Raw genomic sequence first — 20,548 nt, forward strand, 5'->3', positions numbered from 1 at the left:
AGAAAGAAGGAACAACAAATAAAATGATGCATACATGAGCAAATCTAAGCAAACATTTACTGTATAAATAATCATAATTATGAATTATGGTGTTAAAACATAATAGAATTAACTTATATACCAAAATAATGAATAAATGTTGGTAAGGGGATAATTGGAATCAAAGTGTTAGAACCTTAGAAGGTGCTTTAATTTTAATTTCATAGGTGCAGGAGGAGGGTAAAGATATTGATTAACTTAGACTAAAGCTTTGGTCCTCTAATTATGGAAATTTCAATTTCTGGGGTAACCGTTCAGACAATGAGAAACAGCATGAACAGCTTCTAAAATAAATGCTCAAAAAAATGGAATACGGGAAATGAATTATTCAGTCCAAAAGAGGGCAAGAAAGGAACAAAAAAGGGCAAAAGAAATAAATGGAAATAGCTGAACAAGTAAAACCATAACCATAGTAATATTATTATCCTCATATTACAGTTGAGAAAAATGAGGCACAGAGCCATTAAGTAACAGCTAGAAGTGGTTATAGAATAAGTTGTAGAAACAAATTAAAGTATATCAATTAAAATAGACTAAATATCCCAGATCAAATACTAGACAAAACCCACAAAATCAGGCTTATGATGTTTACAAGAAAAACCAAAACAGAAGGATATAGAAGGTTGTAATAAAATGGTAGGAAAAGATGTGCCAGAAAAATCATAAGAAGAAGAAAGTCAAATCAAAAAGTAAATTACTTCCAGAAATAAAGACAATAGCATCATGATGACAAAGGTAATAACTCACCAGGAAGCTATAATGACTCCAAATATGTATGCAACCAATAATAAAGCCTCAAATACATAAAGCAAAACCTGGTAGAACTACAAGGAGAAGTAGGCAAACCTCTCTCAGTGACCAAAGGATCAAGAAGACAAAAATTATTAAAGATATAGAAGATTTGAAAAATTCAATCAATAAATTTGATATAATGGACTTATGTACAATACTTCTCTCAACAGCTGTAGAAAGAAATTTTTATCAAGCACATATGCTGAGATTTGCTTTATGACCTAGTGTGTGGTTGAAGGGCTGTTATCATACAGATACATTCTCTGAACCCAATATACTTAAGTAAGAAATCAGTCACAAAAATATTATCATAAAAGTCCTTGGAAATTAAGAAACACGTCTAGATAACTCAGAGTTGAAAGAAGACATCACCATGGAAAGTAGGAAATATTGAAATTGAACAATAATAAAACTATGTGTCAAAACTTGTATGATGCAGATGAATCAGTATTTAGAGGGATGTTTTTGCAAACTTAAATGCTTATATTCAAAAGAGGAAAGTGTGCAAGTTATGAACTAAGCTACCCAGGAGCTGAAAAAGATGGCCGAAGAGATCAAAGAAAATAGAAGAATATAATAAAGATAACATCATAAGTTAATAAAATAAGAAACACACAATAGCAAAAAGCCAAAGGTTGTTTCTTGAAAAGGCTAATAAAGCTAAGAAACTTCTGAATAGGTTAATAATGAAAAAAGAAAAGGCACAAATAACCACATCACAAATAAAGAGGGGACATCAGATACTGCAGACAATAATAAGAGGATATTATAAGAGGAAACCATGAAGAACTTCATACACATAAACTTGAGAACATAAATGAAATATACATTTTCAATAAAAATGCAATAAAAATTTATGATGATGATAGATAGAAAGACTGAACAATCCTAAAGCCATTAAAGACATCAAATCAGTAGTTGGAAATCTTTTTGAAAAGAAAACTCTAGGCCCAGATGGTTTTTACCAATGAATTCTAATTCAAAGAACAAAAATTCCAGTGATATGATACACAAAATATTTCTGAACGTGGTGAAAGGGGAAAAACAGATACTTTTATGAGGCTAATATGACCTTGATATCAAAATCTGACAAAGACAGCATAAGAAAAGAAAATTTCAGGCTAAATCCTGCATCAGTGTAGATGCAAAAAATTGAATCTAAATGTTAGCAAACAAATCCAGTGATATGTGAAAAGATAGCGTATCATGACCAAGTTGTATTTATTCACAGAATGCAAGGTTGGTTTTAAATTGGAAAAGATATTAATGAATCCACCACATTAACAAACTAAAGAAGAAAAATCATACGATCAGCCTTACAAACGTGGGAAAAGTCTTTGATAAAAGTCAACATCCTTGCATGACTTTCAAAGCCCCCAAAAGACTCTTAGCAATGTAGGTCTAGAAGAGAGTTTCCTGAACCTGATGAAAGGATATCTATATGGGGCTGGCCCCGTGGCCGAGTGGCCGAGTGGTTAAGTTCGCGCGCTCCGCTGCAGGCGGCCAGTGTTTCGTTGGTTCGAATCCTGGGCGCGGACATGGCACTGCTCATCAAACCACGCTGAGGCAGCATCCCACATGCCACAACTAGAAGGACCCACAACGAAGAATATACAACTATGTACCGGGGGGCTTTGGGGAGAAAAAGGAAATAATAAAATCTTAAAAAAAAAAAAAAAAGGATATCTATATCTGTATCTATATCTATCTATCTATATGTATAAAGCAAACCTTATTCTTAATGTTGGAATGTTGTAAGCACTCCCTTTAAGATCAGGAATGATCAGGATACTCATTATCTCTTCTTTCATTCAACACTGTATAAGTGGTCCATGCAGCACAGAAATGCAAATAAAAGAACAAATAAAAAGCATAAGGGCCAGAAAGTAAGAAACAAAACTATCATTATTTGCACATTATATCATCAATTACATTTTTAAAAACCCTAAAGAATCTTCAGATTTATTAGAATTAATAAGTGCTTAGCAAAGTTGTTAGATACAAAATCAATATAGAAAAATGTATGGCATTTTTGTACCACAGCAGCAAACAGCTAGAAAATAAAATTATAAAAGTTACCATTTATATAACTACAAAAAATATAAAGAGTGTGATGGCCAGAATAACAGCATCTCAAAGACGTCCATGACCTAATTCCCAGACCCTGTGAGTATGTTGGGTTATCTGGCAAAGAGTAATTATGGGTACTGATAAATTTAAAGCTGCCAATCGTCTGACTTTAAATAGGGACATTATCCTGGATTGCCCAGGTTGGCCCAATATACTCACAAGGATCCTTAAAAGGGGAAGAGGGAGATAAAAGAGAGAGAGAGATGGCAGCGTGAGAAGAATTTAGCCCAATGTTGGTGGCTTTGAAGATGGAGGAAGGGGCCACAAACCAAGAGCTGCCCCGACCTCTAGAAGCTGTAAAAGACAAGGAAATAGATTCCCCCGCCTAGGACCTCCACAAAGAGTACAGCCCAGCCAACACCTTGACTTTTGCTCAGTAAGACTCCTTTTGGACTTCTGACTTCCAGAACTGTAAGATAAATTTTGCTGTTTAAGCAACTAAGTTTGTAGTAATTTGTTCCAGTGGCAATAGGAAACTAATACAGAAGCAATGAATAAATCTTTTCTTTAATGCACAAGAGCATTATGGAGAAAGTTATACAAATTTATTGGAGGACATTAAAGAAGATCTAAATAAATGTTTGGAAGACACTCTCTCATAAAGATGTAAATTCTCACTAAATTCTCACTAAATCTGATCTACAGATTCCAATGCAACACCAATAAAAATCTTAACAATTTTTTTTGGTGAAACTTGGCAAGCTGATTCTTAAATCTATATGGAAATGCAAAGGCCCAATAACAGCCAACATACTTTGAATAATAAGTCAAAATGTATTAAATGCTAAACAGACACTGTGGAATAGAAAAATGGACCAATGGAGAGCCCAGAAACAGACCCATGCATATATAAACACAAGATATATGAAATATTGCCATCACATGCCAGTGGGAAGAGGATGGATTTTTCCTTAAATAGTGCTGAGAAAGTAAATGAGTAGCCACAGGGAGAGAAAGACAGTGAGTCCTACTACACACCATATACAAAAATCTATTCTAGGTTGAGATCTGAATGTGAAAGGAAAAGTATAAAACATTTAGAAGACATTATAGATATGTTTATGATCTTGGGGTAGAGATGTACAGTATCCTAAATAAGACACAAAAATCACAAGCCATAAAAAATGATAAATTCCACTATATTAAAGTTAAGAACTTTCATTCATCAAAAGATACCATAAAGAAGGTAGAAAGACAAGTTACAAACTGGGAGAAATATGAGGAGAGTCTGACACTGTAATGAGATTACTCAACCTGGAAATAATGTAAGTCACTTATGCTTACAATCCATAGAGAAGAGCAAGTTATGTGGCCCCACCTGACTGCAAATGGGGCATGTCTCCTATAGGGAGGAGGGAAGAATGGGATAGAGTGAGACACCAGAAGTCTCTACACTCCTCGTAAAGTTGAACTGGTTGTACCCTATGACCCAACGATTCCGCTACCATGTACGTATCTTAATGAATACTTTAGTGGCTTCTGCAACATGAGCCATGTACCAGAATATTTATAGCAGAATTGTTTATAATAGGAAAAAAGGACACAAAGTCATATGCCATGTTAAGAATGAAATGTATAAATACATAGCAGCATGTTTATATGGCAGAATACTATACAATGGTCAAAACACAACAACATGGATACACTTCAAAAACATAAGACTGATGGAATAAAGCAGGCAGTGGAATAACACATGCAATATGATTCTAATTACATGAAGTACCAAAAGCAAACCCGTGTATTTATTAAGGCTATCTACACAAGTTTAAAAAAAAAAAAAAAAAAAAGACCATAAACAAGTGAGTAGTTGACATAAAACTTAGCATCTATTCCCTCTGGGGTAAAGAAGAAGGATGGGATTTGAGAGGGGCAAACAGGGGGCTTTGGGAATTAGGAAACGTTCCATATTCACCTGGGCAGTGGAAACTTAATTCTATGCCTTTCTCCAAAAATTGAGATGTTCGATTCAGGTCCAGGCGATGAGAATTGTCAAAGACATGGCTTTTGGTAAAAAAAGAAAGATCCCTTGGCACTGATTCAGCAAACCAATAAAGAATTCTTCCCTTCTTCCACCTTTAGAATTTCGTTTGCCATTTCAAATCTGCTGATTAATCACGGAGTGTTCCTGGCAGCCGCCCAGGCCAGCTCCTCTGAAAACGGGTGAAGCTGGAGCCCTCGGGCAGGAGCACCTTCAGCACCACGGACAGCGACCCACAGCCGGCCCGGGAGAGACCAGCTTTACAAGGATCTATCTCAGAGTTGCACAAAGGCAGTCTTCAAACCCATGGCCCAACCCGCCAGTAAGCTGGTGGCAGAGCATGAAATAGAGCCCAGGTCTCCTGATAGCTAATCCAGTGTTCGTTCCTTTGCTCCTGGCTTTGGATAAACAGACTGGAACTCCTCCATGAACCAGGAAGTCACCGGGGGACTTCCACATGTGGCTGCCATGTATGCCACTGAAAGCTTGGACTTTGCAGCCGGTCTTAGCAGGGTTTAGATCTGGACTCTGCCCGCACCACCTGAGTGCTCTCGGAAGTGACTTCACCTCTCCAAGACTCGGTGTCAATCATAGACCCAACTCCCCAAAGAGTTGCTTCAAGACTTCCATGACATTAGATGCATCACACAGTCAGCACTACATCTTGTGCACTGGTGCTCAGTGAAAAACAAGAAAATTCCCTTATCCTTTTCTTGGTGGATTTCAAATTGAAAAGGAATTGGTTTTACGGAAGGTTTTAAAGATACTGAAACAATATTACCTTTTAGAGCCTGTTTTGGAAATAAATCCCATAAAATTCTGTATAATATCTTGGCATTTGCTAATAGATATTAAAACTCCCTCAGATTTCTTAGTTCTGTTCAGTCCTGTTCACTTGAACCCCCTGTCATCGCCTAACCTCCTTACTCTGTCACATCAAGAGAAGCTCAGAGAAGCAGGGTGACAATACGCCTGCAAAATGTCCCCAGAGCCGAGACGCCTCAACCGCACATCGCATACCACAGTAAACCTGAATGGTAGCATGCTGTTCTTTTGGTTAGTTACTGGATTCCATTTGCTGGCACTTTATTTAGAAATTTTCACCTCTATTCATAAGTGCCATTGGTCTATAGTTCCCCTTATTTTGTATTATTTGTATTAAAGTTATTCTAGACTCACAGGATGAATAAGGGAGTTTCTCGTCTACCTTTTTCTATGACCCAAAATAGTTTAAACAGCATTGAAATGATTAGTTCTTTAGCAATTAGATAAAACTCAGCTGTGAGCCTGTCTGATCCTGGTCCTTTATCACTGATAGATCTCCAGTCACCTTCTAATCTTTTCTATGGTAATTGGTCTATTAAAATTTTCCATTTTTTTTCTTGGACTGATTTTGGTAATTTACTTCTACTAGGCAATCGTCCATTTCCCTGAGGTTTTCAATTTGTTATCACAGAGTTGCATATCAAATTCTCTCATAATTATTTTTATCTCTCCTGTATCTGTAGTTATGTTGGTCATGTCTGCCTTCTCATTCCTAATCTTGTCTAATTTTACTCTCTCTGTTCATTCTCCATAATTGGGCTCACGAGAGTTTTTTCTATTTTATTAGCCATTTCAAAGAACAAGCTTTTGCATTTACATATTCTTTCCGCTATTTTAAAATTTTTTCTATTTCATCAATCTCAGTTCTTATCTTTATGAATTCCCTCTTTCTTATTTCTTTTGTTGTTTCCTTTCCTAATTTCTTGAGACAAGTACTAAAAATGATGGTGTGTTTAGTCTTTCCTCCTTTCTAATGAAGGCATTTCAGGCTGTGTGTTTCTAAGCTGTGTTAACTATATCTACTCTGTACGTATGTTTTAGCATGAAATCTTTTCTTTCTCTTTGTTTTCCAGATAGTATATAATTTCTCTGATTTTCTCTTTCATCAAGAGTTATGTAAGCATGTTTTAAATTTGCAAGTAGTTAAAGTGTTTTGGGCTCCTTTTATATTATTTATTTCTACTTGCCTTAGATATGGCCAGAGCAGGAGGCCTGTGAAAAACTCTGTTCTTGTGTTCTTGAATTTGGTAGAGTTTTCTTGCTGACCTATTATGTACCGATTTTCATCAGTGTCCTTTTGGCATATGAAATTGTATTCAATGTTTGAGTATATATATATATATACACACACCCACACACACATTCACACTTATTGCTTGTATTATTCAATTCTGGTGTTATTACTCTGTTGTTTTTAAATTTCCAGTGTACAAAAAAGCTGAGAAACAAGGATAATGCATACTATATACCCATCACCAAGATTCAATAATTGTGTACATTTTGCCATACTTACTTTTTACTGGGGTATTTAAAATTAAATCATGGGCTTTATGGCATTTCACCCTTAGAGACTTCAGTCTGCCTCTTTAGTAAAGAAGGATCTTCCCTGTATGAGCATGATACCATCATTGTGCATGAGAAAGTCACAGTGATGTTCTAGGATCTTCTAAAACTCCATCCATATACAAATTTCCCTAATTGTCCCTAAAATGACTTTTAAAAATCTGATTTGTTCGAACTAGGACCCAATCAATGGCCCTGCAATACATTGGATTGCTTCTTAATTTCTAACTCCTTCTTCATTTCTAATATGTCTGTCCATTTCTGATAAAGCTGTGCAGTTCTCTCTCATTATAATTTTATTTTCATCAACTTCTCTTTCCTTTTCTAATAGGCTTTGCTTTATATATTTAGCTCCTCTTTTTAAAAATAAAATACAATTTTATGGCTGTTTATCACTTCATTGTATAATGTTCTAATTTATCACATATAAATATTTTTAAACTTTTTTGAGATTAGTATCTGCCACTTCTACTTTATTTCCATTTGCTTTATCCTTGTAAATATTTTCCCAGCAATTTATTTGAAATATTTAAAATATCACTTTGTTTCAAGTGTACTTCTAATAAACAGCTTATAATTGCCTTTGTTCCTTTCTTTTGCTTGTTGAACTCAATATGAGTGTCTGTCTTTTAATGGGAGAGTTCAGTTCTTTGCATTTAAGATATTAACTCATATATTTAATGTGGTTTCTACAGTATTCTGTTGTTGATTATTTTGCATCATTGTTTCTTCCTCATTTTTTTTTTTAAGATTGGCACCTGCACTAACATCTGTTGCCAATCTTTTTTTTCTTCTTCTTCCTCTCCCCAACCCCCCCCCCCCCCCCGGTACATAGTTGTATATTCTAGTTGTGAGTGCCTCTGGTTGTGCTATATGCAATGCCGCCTCAACATGACGTGACAAGCGGTGCCATGTCCACATCCAGGATCCAAACCGGCGAAACCCTGGGCCACCGAAGTGGAGTGCGCAAACTTAACAACTCTGACACGGGGTCAGCCCTGCTTCATCATTTTTGATGGTTTGATCAAGTTACTGTTCCTTCCATTCCTCTGTTAATTTGGAAGCCCTCACTTATGCCCATCTGTTATGGACAGAATGTTTGTGTCTACCCAAAACTGATATGTTGAAGTCCTAACCCCCAGTGTGGCTATCTATAATTGGAGACGGGGCTTCTAAAGAAGTACTTAAGGTTAAATAAGGTCATAAGGATGGGGCCCAGATCCCATAGGATTGGTGTCCTTACCAGAAGACACACTGGAGCTCTCTCTCTCCGATTCCTCTCTCCAGTGGGTACACAAAGAAGAGGTCATGTGAGCACACAGCAAGATGGCGGCCGCCTGCAAGCCAAGACACGAGATCGCAGAATGAAACCTACCTTTCTGGCCTCTTGAGCTTGGACTTCCAGCCTCCAGATCTGCAACAAACAAATGTCTGTTGTTTAAGCCCCCAATGTGTGGTCTTTTGTTAATGGCCACTGGAGCAGACACGAAGACACCTATTGCATTGATGGCCACCCCTTCCTTCCTGTTTACATAACCAGACACAGATTTCTCTAGTAGTAGTTGAAAATAAGATACCAGCTATTTCTCACAATAAGATGTTCTATTTTCCCCTAACTATTCTTCCTCAATCCAGTAAGATGACACTTCTAGAATTCTTTCATTTTCTTCTTCTCTCCTCCCCCACAAAGATGAGATCCTTGGAAGGTTTATAATTTCCCCCTGCCCGTAACTCATGGATGTTGCTGAGCTATGATTTTTATAAATAGACTATCATTAGAATTTTTCCTTCCAGTACGGACCTTCTATTTCAGGAACCCTTACTTAGCACTTAGATTACATAGTCTAAGGCAGGGCCATCCTTACTCATTTTGATTTAATTTACCCGCATAACAAGGTCTGCTGCTTACCACCAAGTCTTTCCCTTTTCATCTTTCTTCATTTTGTGGGCTCTGTTCTGTCTCATTTATTCTTGGGTTTGAGTCCTCTCTTGAGTCTTTTCCTAAGGAGGGATGCAGGGGACAGACAAGGATTCAGGAGGTGCTCTCACAAATGCCTTCCTTTCGCCTTCACAGGTGAGTGAGAGCTTGTCTGAGGACAGGATTCTTGGGTGAAGGTCTTTGCTGGGCTTGAGGTTGGACTGAAGTCCCAGGCTTGGCCGTATGGCATGCTTTGGCCAACACGATGTGTTCAGAAATGGTGTAGGACACTTCTGGGTAGGAAATTTCCGGACCATGGTGAGATGTATCAAGTTCCCTTTCCCTGTCAGGGATCATGGGAGCCCATGGCGGGGGGACAGTCTGTCAGCCTGGGTCTTAAAGGGACCTCGGTGAGCAGAGCTACCTATCAACTCACACGAGCAAGAAATAAGCCTTCGTAATTTTAGGCCACTGATTTTTTTAATTAAAAAAGATTTTGGTACTCCTATGTCTTAGTCAACTCAGGCTGCTATAACAAAATGTCACCGACGGGGAGGGTTAAATAACAGACATTTATTTCTCATAGATCTGGAGGCTGGGAAGTCCAAGATCGGGATGCCAGCAGATCTGGTACCTGGTGAGGGCTCTCATCCTGCAGATGGCCCCCTTCTCTTTGGGTCTTCACATGGCAGAGAGACACACACACACCACACACACACACACACACACACACACACCACACACACACACAAAGAGCTCTGGTTTCTTTCTCTTCTATAAAAGATCTCTAATCCCATCATGGAGGCCCCACCATCATGACCTCATGGAAACCTGATCACATCCCAAAGGGCCCACCTCCAAATACCATCACATTGGGGGGTTAGGGCTCCAATATATGAATTTGGAGAGGACGCTAACATTCAGTCCATAACATGCTGTATAATCTCTCCCATCCCGATTGGTTCAGAAACGGATAGGATACTGGTTGCTCGCTCTCTTTCAGGGTTAACTGTGCCCCTCCTGCCTGGCTCTGAGCCTCCTGGGATGCTGTGAGTTTTCTTTGTCAGTTCTTTGGGGGCTCACATCTGGTTGCTGAAAGCCTCTGTGTTAGTCTGGGTCCCTCAAGCAGCAGATGTTGAGATGCCCTCCATCCTTCTCTGCTCCTCCACCTCCCTCTCCTTCTCTCTGATGCCCTGATTTTCCTGCTGCCGCCTCAGCTCTGCTGGGTTCAGAATTCCCCAGGACTTTATTTGGGGGTCACTGGTGCCCCTGCATTTGGAGAAGCGACAGTAGCTTACGAGAGTCAGTTCAAGGCTCGGGATGGAGACAAACACGACCAGCTCACCTTCACTCAGTACTCACCTGGATATGGTGGAGCCTTGAACTTGACTCTTAAGGGAGATCTTACGCCAGCATCCCTCGACTTCAGGGTGTAAAAGTCAGCGTTTCCCAGAGCTGGACCCCCTTGCTGAAATGGTGTGAACTTCCCTGGGGGAAAATCCTCAGGATTTGGGGGATTGTTTTTTCTTTTGTTTCTTCATATTTTCTTCTATTTTTTAGATTTATGTAAAAAGTATTGTTTGTCATCAAGAATAAATAAATAAAAAGGATAAAATGGGGGCTGGCCTGGTGGCATGGTGGTTAAGTTCACATGCTCTTCTTTGGCGGCCCAGGGTTCGCAGGTTCGGATCCCAGGCACGGACTTACACACCATTCATCAGGCCATGCTGAGGCACGTCCCACATACAAAACAGAGGAAGAGTGGCACAGATGTTGGCTCAGCCACAATCTTCCTCAAGCAAAAAGAGGGAGGTTGGTAACAGATGTTAGCTCAGGGCCAGTCTTCCTCACCAAAAGAAAAAAAAATGATAAAATGATTTTTTAAAAAGTCAGTGATTCAACCTGCCTCCATTAAAGAGGTTTTAGGCATGAGGTGGGGGTAGGGGAGGGATTTGGGGAACTGGGACCCCTTCCGGGTGCTGTGGGAATCGTGCCGTGTCTGCCAGGCCTGCCTTGGGGCATTGGGGTCCAGGCAGCATCAGAGGCTGCTGCGACTTCACCCAACTCACTGTTGGTGGCCCCTGTGAGTGGACCCCAGCACGCAGCAAGAGATACTTGGCAGTGGCCTCTGGGATGCTGGTGACAGGAGCCATGCACACTGCAGCCCCAGTGCCTTCACAGCCATCAGAGATGGCGTCCTTATTGTTTTAATTGGCCACCCATTTCTTGGGGGCCTTCCTTCCTCCAGGTCAGAGAGCTCCCTAGGCCCTGGCACACCCGTCCAATGAGGCGTGACGTGCCTCAGCTCCCCCCTCCACACTGTGCACCATGGACTTCTGTGATGCACAAGTGAATCCAGACTCCTCCCATGGCCTTCGTGATCTGCTCCTGTCCTCCTGGGGCCTCTGAACCCCGACCTCTGACCTCATCTTGTGCCACCTCCCCTGGGCCCACATCCCAGCGAGAGTTGCCTTCTGGCTACACGCTGAGCAAGCCACGTTCCTTCCCTTGACCCCAGGGCCTCTGCATCAGCCGCTCCCTCTGCCTGGATGCCCTCCCCTGGATCCAAACATGTCATTCAAGTCTCAATTCCAACTCCATCCCCTTGGGGAGGCCACCCTGACTACCAGACCCAATATCTCTGGGCCCACGGCACACTTTTCACTATTCCATGTCCTCTCGTCTTCCTGCAATCACCCGTCTCCAGCTCTTAGCTGGTTTACTGTCCACTCTCCCAGCAGGACATGTGCTCCGTGACAGCAGGAACCTTGTTGCTGGCTCCCCATTGCCCTTTGTCAGCACTGGAGGCAAGAGCTGCATTGATGACCTGTGTAGACAACCTGAGGACCCTCAGGGGGCCTGGGCCTGCGCACAGGGGACCCAGGAGGTGGATGGTGTCCCAGCTCTGCCGACAATGACTCTGTGACCTCCCGTTAGTCCCTGGACTTCTCTGGGCATGGTCTCCTTATTCATCAAACAAGGAAGGAGATCTAATTGCCAGTGCTCCTTCCAGCCCCAGGGGAAGGGACTTAAATCCTGGATGAGCCCTACTATGTGCGCATCCTCGGGGCATAACTGTGCCTGCTCCATGTTTGTAGCAACGGCGAGAGCTGGGGACTAGCCCGTTCCACAGCCTGGGGATGGCGGGCCAAAGTCCTCGCTGCTGGGAAGCCCTCTGGGGTCCCCCAGTCTAGGTTGATCTGGGCTCCTGCAGCCCCCATGTGACCCATGGGTCTCCACCTCCAGGCCCTGCTGTCTCCTGGTCATCTTGTGTCGCAGACCCCAGCACCCGGCCAGCAGAGAGACCCCCAGTCTGGCAGGTGATGTTGGGGGGCAGAGAGCAGCTCGGAGGTAGAGAAAGCACCTCAGAAGCACCGGGCACTTGCAGAGCCCGCCGGGTGTTAATTCATCTCAGTGGATGCTTCCCCAGCCCTGCTCTGTGCTGGGGACACGGACGGTGGCATAGGCCCTGTCCTTAGGAAGCCTGAGACCTAGAGCAGGGGACAGAGCACTAGTGCTGAGGACAAGGGCGGTTTGCAATGGGAGACCCCAGGGCCATGCTCGGAGCGAGCCTGGGGGCCAGGAGGCCTTCCTGGGGGAGGTGCCTGTGGAACAGGGGGGCTCCGGGGCCTTTGGGGGCCTCTGGCAGCACCCAGCCTCTCTTCCCTCTCCCTGGGAGTTGACAGACCCATAATGATACAAACAATACACCTGCGGATCCCCCAAATAGCATCGGTGTGTACAGGGACGCCTGTCAGGCTGCGAAATTGCTGCCACCTCGGCTGCGTTTGCGAAAATACCTTCTGCTGCACAAAGGTGAAAACAGCAGAGGTGAGAAACAGGCTCCGAAAAGGGAAAGCACGGAGACGCCTTCCTCAGGGATGGACAGACTCTCAGCATGGCCCAGCGCGTGCCATGTGACCCGGCTGAAGGCAGCTCCCGCCAGGCGGAGGGCTGGCCGCTCGGTGGTCTCCGCCTTGAGCCCGGGGCGGCTGGCACCGCTCCTGGGCCGGTGGAGAGAGGAGGGCGGCGCACCCTCGACACCAGGGATAGGGTCCATGTTGACTGAGTGCCCACCGGCGGGCATGGGGCCTCTGCCAGGAGCCACACACACCTAGGTTCTCTTCATCCTGAGGGGGACGGCTCTCCTCCCCGTGCTTAACCAACCGGGGAAGAGGCACAGAGAGGGTCCCTCACTTGCCCTAGGTCACACGGGGAGGAAATGACAACCTTGGGATCTGGACTCTGGCCGCCTGACTTGGAAGCTGGTGTTTATTCCACAGCCTGAGTGCAACTTGGGTCCATGTGGGAGAACCGACACTGCAGATGGTGGGGAGCCTGGTCACACCAGGGGCGTGCTTCGGAGCTGGGCTGCCTCTGTGGAGACGCCCAGACCTGCCTTCATATCCTCGCCGCGTCTTCCTCTGTGCATGACCTTTCCAGGCGTTATTATCCAACCACATTCACAACTGCAGGAGATAGTCCCATCTCACAGCCAAGTTCAAGATAAGGAAACCGGACGGGGCTGTTTCCCCAAGTTCCAGAGTTAGTGCGTTCTCAATAAACTATTTTGTTTATTTTTAAGAGAAGATTATTATTTTTAATTTTTGTTTTATTTACTATCATTATTTTTAAGAAGGCAGAAGAGCTTGTTTCAACAAATGTCCCCTTTCTATGGGCAGCTAATTATTTCTGGCTTGGGTGGTGGGGAGGTGACTGGGAGAAAGGTCACCAATGCCATTTCCTGGCCACCGGTATGTCATTCCTGAGTCATCTCATTAATCTAGTCAGCAAACGCCCCAGAGCCTCTGCCCTGCCCAGCCCCAGGGGACCCAGGAGAGAAGGCCACGGACAAGCTGCCCTCCCTGCTGCCCAGGAGGCCCAGTTGTGGATGCGGACATGCTGCCCTCCCATCTCCTCTGCCTGGTTTGAGAACAGCCACCCACGGGTGCCGACCCTTCACTCGGACCATGGTTAATGAGACCCTCCTGGTGGGCACGGGGTGCACAGCCCCCAGCAGCCTCTCTCGGGAGCTGTCAGCCGGTGAAGCCTCTGCCGATCTTCCGATTGATCCTGGCAGCACCGGGTGCCGTGGGGAATGTGCTGGAGTTATTTATGGATCAGGTGTGGAGATGGGCAGTGGTTCAGGCCCCATTAAGAGGCCTGAAATCCACTAATCACATTTCCTCTAACAAAGTGAGGGTGTGTGTATGCATGGGGCATTGGGGGCGTCCTTGGCCCCAAGGAGGGGGTGCTCGGTCCGGCTTCACCTCTTTACCGCACCCCTCCATTTGCCATGCAGCCCTGAGTCCCAAGGAGGGCTGACTTGCTCATCCTCTCTTAAGTGATGTTTCCACTCTTGAAAGTCCTCTGCTCTGGGGGCACAGCAGGTCCGCCCTGAGCCTGATTCTGCATGCCATCCTGCAACAGTTTAGATTGTGAACTGCCCAGGCGACTTTGCCCACATGGCCACAATTGGAGACCCCACCACACGCTGAGAACTTTGGAGCTCAGAAATCCCCAGTAAGACCCACCAGGGCCTGACATCTCAGGGAGGAGCCCCGGCCAGTTTGGGGCTCATGTCCTCCCCTCACCTGCCAACAGACATTCAGGGCAGGTGGAAGCTTGACAACCCAAAAGCTCACAGGCTCTGACTGTCCACTCTTGGAAACACTTCCCCTGCCCCCTGACATAACGTTCTGGAACCCTCTGGGCAGACCTAGCCAGGCCCGGCCTCAGTTTCCCTTTTCCATTGCTGGCTCTGCCTCTTGTATCTCAGAAGCCCTGGGCCGTTTTCCCACCTCCCCCTCTCCGACCCTCATTGCATCGGGCACCAAGCCTTGGGGCTACTCTTGGCATCTTCTGGATTTAACCATGGAACCAATGGAACAACTTTTAGCACCTACTGTGTACCAGGGGCTGGGCTGACCTTCCCTCTTCCTTCTCGGCCTTCCTGCTGCCACACTGGTCCAGCCCCTTGTTCCCCGTGCCTGGAGAGGAAGGACACAGCTCCCCAATTCCCACTCCCACCCCTACAAGGGCAGTGCCAAAAAGAGGACTTGGTGTCCTCAGCTCAGAGAGCCTCAGCTTTGTCACTGGCCAGTGGGGGTGATGACTGTCTCACAGAGTTATCACGAGGACCTGATGCCCAGCTCAGGCCCAACATCCAGCAGGTGCTCGAGAAATGCTCACTTACTCAGACCAGCACACCAGGGTACCATTCACCACCATCACCAGGCCACCCTCCTGCTGCAGAACTTCTCATGGCCTCCTACGTCCTCTCACGTTGGGTGTAAACTCTTTTTTGCCATCTCAGCTGGGGCCAGATTGGTGATGGTCTTGAAAGAAAACAGGTCAGTGTTGAGCCCAGGATGAGCCCCGTGTGTACCTCTGTGTTCAAGATTCTCAGGCTGTAACAAATCCCAGCCAAAGACAGGGCTGGGGTTGATTAGCAATGTCTGCCAGGGGCACAGGCCAAGGAAAGGCAATCTCTCTGCCAACACTGGCCCCACCCCCCTCTCCAGGCTCAGTCCCCAGGCCTTTTGCTGTTTGTGCCTCTTTCTTGTTGGTTTCTTCTCTCCCACCTCTGTCTTTCTCATTCTTTGTCCTCTGTCTTCACTGCATTGGAGCCCCAGGGACATCCGAGTCAAGGCCTAAACCTCGGGGCTCTTGGGGTCCTGGCAGATGACCAACTCTGCCACCTGCACAGCTCTTTTTCATTTCGCTCTTCTGTACCTACTTCTGCCTGCCTTCCTAGGAGAGGTCTCACCTGGGACGATGACCTCAGACCCACTGGCGAGTGAACCCAGCCCTGTTCTTTAGTTCCCACCAAACATTTACTGTGCCCTGCATGACCCAGCTAAGGTCCCCAAGGCCCTGGCTCTCCAGGAGCTCACAGCCTGGAGGGGGGGGACCTCAGAGGGGTCACTGTGATCCAAGTATGTGCAGTGACACAGGAGCCTAGTCCAGCCTGGGGACAGGAGAAGCTTCTGGAGGAGATGCTGCCAGAGCTGAATCTTGAAAGGTGAGGAGATGAGAGCGTGATAGGCCAGGTAAAGGAAGCAGGCAGAGGGAACAGCATGAGTAAAGGCACGGAGGTGCGAGGTGCTGAGGAAATGGCTGTATTGGGTGGCTGGAGCAGGAGGCGGGTGGGAGGGAGGCAGCAGCTGGGGCAAGAGAGGGTACCAGATGCCAGATCTGAGGGTGAGAACGCCAGGGGGAGGGCCCGACGTGACCCAGGAGCTCCTAGAGGGTTTCAGCACGGAAGTGCAAGGGTCAGTGTGTTCAGAAGGAGGTTCTGGCTACAGGTGGAGGAGAGACGGGGATGTCCAGCTGGAGGCAGGGGGGCCAGTGAGGGACTGGAGGCTGAAAGAACCTGAATGGGAGGAGAGCTTGTTCATGTGGGACCAGAAGTGGAACCCAGGCCTCCTACCTCCCTATGCTCAGCTCTCCGGGCTGGGCCAGCGGTTCCCAAAGAGTGGGCTCCAGGACATGGGGCTGAGGCCGACTCTGGCCAAAGGCAGATTCCACGGTCAAGTGAGGTTGGGAAATGCTGCCCAGGCTCCTGTCTGGGTGTCATGGTGCCTGTTAGCGGGCCAAAGGCTCTGGGAAGTCCTGGATACACCCCTGTTAACCCTGTGTCCCCAAACTGTGTAACCACAGAAGGCTTCCTCGGTGACACACTTATTCACATCCCAAAGGAGAGTGTGAGATGCTCCGGAGGGGCCTGGCTGCCAAGTGCTTTCCTCGGGAACCCGCCACGGCGGGAGGTCCAGAGTGAAGACACGCCATCAGCCGCAAATGTATGGCCACAAAGAATGCGTGGGGTCTGGCAAAGCCAGGAGTACAGGGGGGAACCCATAGTGTTGGCATTCGGGCCCGAGGGTGGGCACGCTCAGCACAGCTCTTCTCTGTGACTTGGGGCCATGGGACTTGGTGCCTCACCTACCCCACCTGTAAAATGGGGACGATGGTTCTGCATCCTCTGCCTATTTTCGAAGACGTGGGCATTAACATGACAAAGCACTAAACGCACCCAAGGAGTCAGGATGTTCTGGGAGCAGCAGACAGCTCTGGCTCCTGCCAGCAAATAGGACCTGCCCTGGGCCAGCACCGCCGGCGATGCCTCTGGAGACACCTGGGCGTCAGCCTGGGTGGGGGACCTGGCGGAGGGTGCTGTGCCTCCCCGCCTTTAGCTCACAGCAGAATCAGTTTCACAGATGCAGTGCTCATTGGAAGAAGCACTGGATTGGGAGCTGGGTCCACTCTGACTCACTGCAGGCCCAGAATAAACTGCTCAGCCTTTCTGGGTAAGACAGGGTAAGAATACTCCTTAGGCCTGGGGGCTACGGGCACGCCCAATGTGTAAAGAGCCTAGCAAATAAGTTAGGCAGTGGAGGGGGAATTATAAAACCACGATGTTCTTTATTATCTAATCAGATAAATCTGTTTTTACTAAAGAAGACACTGAAGTCCAGGGAGGCCCAGGGACAGACTGCTGGAGGAGCTCAGACAGTCTGCCAGTTTCCTGGCACCAGCGGCACGCGTCTAGATTGGGACCAACTCCCAGTGGCCTAAGCGGAGGAGAAGAGAATGGGTTTGCTCCCCTCCAGGCGTGGCTCTTGCTGCCCGGTGGGCCTGCAGCCTTGGGACCTGCCTCCCTCCCTCCACCAGGCTCCTCTTAGAAATGCTTTCCCAGGGTTTTCACTGGTGGAGAGATGAGCCACACCCAGCCAATCACTGTGGCCATGGGGAATCCCGGGCTCTGATTGGCCACACCTGAGCTCTGAATCCTCCTCCAGTTGGGCTGGAGTTGATGCTCCCACAACCAGAGGCAGAGAGGGAGGTGGGCTCCCCAGAGGCACTGTCAGCAGCCTGACCTCTTTGTAGACTGTCTTGTGGCAGCAACCCACAGTGCTAGCTGGGCAACTGCCTTGGGGATGGCTGCTGGGGACACAGGGAAGATGTCAGGAGCCAGGCTCTGCTCCAAGGAGCTCACTTCCACCTGCAGGTCAAGACCCGGAAAGGAGAGCACAGGGTGAGGAGAGGTGGCTGACCACGGACAGACCAGGAAACCCTCCTCTCCCACTCCCCAGAGTCTGCCCTCAGGCCCCGCTCCCGCCCTTGTTTCTCCTGAGTCTAAAGGCCTCATTTTGGAGGGAGAAGAAAAGGAAGAACCAGTGTTGGGAGAGTGGTGTGTGGCTATTCAAGGCAGTGTGACCTTGGGGTCGGAAGGCTGCTGGGTCCGTGGAGCGCTGGACAGAAGCCGGGAGACGGTTCAAGAGCTGGTTCTAGATGGGAACTGCCTTGCGTCCCTGAGCACGTGACCTTCTCCGGTTGGAAGTGTTCCTATCTGAAAAACAAGCGGTTTGGACTAGTTTATCTCTGAGGTCCCTCCCAGTATGCACACAAAGCGGTTCCGTTTTCTGAAAAGCTGTATGTAAACCGAATAAAAGTGGCTCTCTGCGAAGCTTGGAATCTGCCGGTGGGGAGCATCCCATCCCCCGCTTCCGCACCTGCCAGCGGGGACAGCCTGGACTTCCCTGCGCAGCGTTGGCTCAAAGCGGGGCGACCTGTGGGTCGGAGTCCAGTGCCCCCTGGTGGCGCCCAGGCGCGCAGGCCGCTTCCGGACGGCGGAGGCCCGACGGCTGTGACTCAGGGGTGGCGCCGCTGCAGGGCGGCGGGAGGCCCGACTGGGGTTCCGTCGTGGGCCGAGCCACAGAGCAATTAATTACCAGCTGCTGGGAATCCTTGTCGCCCGCTCGCGGTGACTCACCGGGCGGCCAGACTCATTCGCGAGCGCGGGGGCTTCGGTTTCCAAAATGTATTCTGGGGAAAGCGCCTGCTTAGGGTGGGGCTCCCCGTCCCCGTGCCCAAGGGCGCCTGCAGACCCAGCGGAGACCCGACTGCCCAAAAGTCGCCCACAGCGCTGGCCCCCTTCTCCGGTGGGGCCGGGTGCGCAAGCACCTGCGAGTTCCAGAAATGGGGTGGAGTCTCGGTGAGGCACTGCGTTCCCAGACTCGCTCGGTCCTGCGGACGGCGAGCCCAAGACACGGCTAAAGGGGGCGACCCAAATGGGCCAGTGCTCCGGGAGCCCGCGAGGGGCGCGAGAGTTGATTCCCTGGACCTACTCTGCAACGCCCATGGCCACCTCAGGCCCGTCTCTTGACCCGCCGCCGGGGGGCGTCCCTTCCCCCAAGTCTCCATCTCTTCCTTGGCTGACGTCCAAGGGAGGTCGCCTGACCCAGAGAAGGGGAGGTGGGGGTGGGGGCTTCTCCGCGGCTTCTGCCTACCCATTTCGAGCTCCACTGCTCAGGGAGATTAGGTGGCTGGTGGTCGAGAGAAACCCCCTCAACGCCCTGAAGGGAGATGGGGGCGGGGGGCACGGGAACAAAAGAGCAAAGGAAGCTGAAACGGCAAGAGGATAAATCAGGGCGAGGCTTCCTCTCTGGACGCAAGGAATAGCTGCACCCCGGTCAGAGCCTCCTGTACCCTCGCAAGGCTCGTCCAGAGAGGGGCCGTCGTTGCGCGGCGCATTGGATTGCGTTCCGGGTGCTCCCTGCGCCCAGCCTCAGGGAGCCAAGGAGTGTTTCTCTGAAAAGCAACAGGGAGGGGGCAGGCAAGGGGGAATGCAGCGCCCTCCCCTGAGGGCCCAACCCCAAGACTGGCGGCCTGTGCCATCCTCAGCGCTCTCCGAGGGAACGACTCAGGTTGGCAGGTGCTGGGCCACCCGGCCTGCGACGCTCGCGGGAGCTGAGGCGGCCCTGGGGACCCCACCTTGGGACAAGGAGGTGCCCCAGGCCAGTGACACGCGCCCGCGCTCGCGCCAGGTGGCTTCTGGTGGAACCGCGGGTGCCACCGTGTTCCCTGGTGCCCACAGCCCCCTCCCCTTGCGCTCCCCTCTCTCCGCCCGATCTCTTCTCTCCCGTAAGCCGCCTGTCTGCCTTCTTGGCTGAATCCCGTTTCTTTCTCCAGCCCCAGGTCCCTCAAACTCGCCGCCCCGCGTGGCTTCATGCGTTCTCGGGGAGCTGGGCTAAAAAGACCCAAGCAGCCTCATTTATCCTCCCATCCCCCGCTGAAACCTGCTGGTGGCTCCGCCCCCACCCTCACTAGGGCTACACCCAGTCCTCCACCCTCCTCCGCCAGCCCCCTCCCCGGCGGCACTGGCCGCCCCTCCCGGGCTCCCTCCGCGTGCGCCCTGAGCTGCGCTCGGTCTGCAGCGGGAGCCGCCGCGGCCGCCTCGCCAGCTGGCTGGGGACCAGGCGGGAGGTGGCGAGCCCGAGAGGCTGCGGGAGGGAGGGAAG

The sequence above is a fragment of the Equus quagga genome, chromosome 16 (genome assembly GCF_021613505.1).
Source record: "Equus quagga isolate Etosha38 chromosome 16, UCLA_HA_Equagga_1.0, whole genome shotgun sequence".
Lineage (NCBI taxonomy): Eukaryota > Metazoa > Chordata > Mammalia > Perissodactyla > Equidae > Equus > Equus quagga.